The sequence below is a fragment of the Octopus bimaculoides genome, chromosome 5, assembly GCF_001194135.2.
Source record: "Octopus bimaculoides isolate UCB-OBI-ISO-001 chromosome 5, ASM119413v2, whole genome shotgun sequence".
Lineage (NCBI taxonomy): Eukaryota > Metazoa > Mollusca > Cephalopoda > Octopoda > Octopodidae > Octopus > Octopus bimaculoides.
This window is the reverse complement of record NC_068985.1, coordinates 21990245-21992232: the sequence shown is the minus strand read 5'-3', so window position 1 is coordinate 21992232 and position 1988 is coordinate 21990245. Positions and strand designations below refer to the sequence as shown.

Here is a 1988-nt window from a genome sequence, read left to right as displayed (position 1 = left end):
TATATATATATATATATATATATATATATATATATATATATATAGTGTGTGTCCTTTTTTTTTTGTGGGAAAATCTTGATTATGTAGAATTTTCCAATTATGCGTACACTGTACATGCTCTTGCTCAGTTGTCCAGAATTTCTAAACCAGACACAAATTATTTATTTATTTATTTATTTACTATATCTATGACTCACTGTAAGCCATGATTGTTATGGAATTATGTTTTGTTGTTTGTTTGCTTTAAATAGCAGGCACCTAACAAATAACAGAGACTGACTGATAACAGTGGTTGAAAACTTTCTCTCCACTCACATCTCGACCCCCCACCCCACAGCTCTTTTCCAATGTTTTCTATATTTAAAATAATAATACAACATACCCCCTCCCCTCCACTCTTCCTATGCTTCCATTAGAGAGAGATTTTGTAAGGTGGAATTCATGAAATTCCTAGCTAATTATTATTCCTTATTCATTGTTGTTCAAAGTGGAATGCAGCTTTAAATTGTTGTTAGTGACAAGTCTGTAGAAAATCTTCTCAATAACCCCTATTACTACTGCAAGTCCTAGCTACCACACCTGTAATGGAAGAGAAAGACATGTCTAGATCATCATCATCATCATCATCATGAGAAGTCGATTGGCAGAATTGCTGGAGTGTCAGAAAAAAAATGCCTTGCGGTATTTTTTTTTCTAGCTCTTTATGTTCTATGTTCAAATCTCAATGTAGTCAACTCTCCCTTTCATCCTTTCAAAGTCGACAGTATTGCCTAAGCTGCCATCCCAAATATACATACATGTATGAAAAAAAAAAGTTGTGTTCATTATGCAGTAAAGAAATAGGTAAAAACTCCGGTGTGAACTATACGTGCACAATAAGTGTATGGGATCACAAGCAAGCTGAAAGTGAATAAAGACTTTGTATGTGTCAGATGTACAGGAATAGCTAGCAGTCATAGCACCAATAAAATAATTCTTTCCAAAGCTTAGAAGGCTCCATAGAAGTTGTTGATATCTTTTGTTACCTAAACAATCTAACCATATATATATATATACACATATAGATAGATAGATAGATAGATAGATAGATAGATAGATAGATAGATAGATAGATAGATAGATACATACATACATACATAAATACTGATTGTAAACTATACATATATATATATATATATATATATATATATATATATATATATATATATATATGCATGCATGCTTGTATGCATGCATGCTTGTATGTATGTATGTAGGTATGTATGTACACACAGGTATGGCTTTGTTGTTAAGAAGTTCACTTCCTAACTGCATGGTTTTGTGTTCAATCTCACTGTACAGCACCTTGAACAAGTGTTTTTTACTATTACCTCAGGCCTACCAAAGCTTTGCAAATAGATTTGGTGGATGGAAACTGAAAGAAGGCCATTCTATATATGTATATGTGTGCACGCGTGTATAAAAATGAAAAACCCTGTCATATTATCTGAGTGATTCAATCTGTTACCTTTCCTTGTGAAGGCATGTGGTGCAGTGGTTATGAGTTCCAGTTCATAATCATAAGGTTGTTGGTTCAGTTCCTAGACCAAGTAGTGCATTGTATTCTAGAACCAGGTACTTCATTTCTCATTTTTCTACCATACTCAGCTGCAATATGCTCCAACTAGGTGCTAGTATATATATATATATATATATATATATATATCTCCACATTGGGCCTCACCGAGGCGATGACTACATTGGGCCTCACCGAGGCGATGACATTGGGCCTCACCGAGGCGATGACTACGGACCGAGACCTTTGGAAATGGGCTGTGCGTGAGAAGACCCGGCAAGCCAAGTAAGATCGTTGCCAGTGCCCCTGGACTGGTTCTTGTGCGGGTGGCACATGAGATGCACCATTTTGAGCGTGGCCGTTGCCAGTACCGCCTGACTGGCTCCTGTAGGATTTTCGAGCGAGATCGTTGCCAGTGCCCCTGGACTGGCTT

The 1988-nt window shown here is 36.5% G+C and overlaps 1 protein-coding gene across 1 annotated transcript in view; it reads left to right on the top strand.

Moving 5' to 3' along the window:
- Nucleotides 1–1988, top strand: part of LOC106883080 (uncharacterized) — a 441666-nt gene that overhangs the window by 298625 nt on the left and 141053 nt on the right. The window lies entirely within an intron of this gene.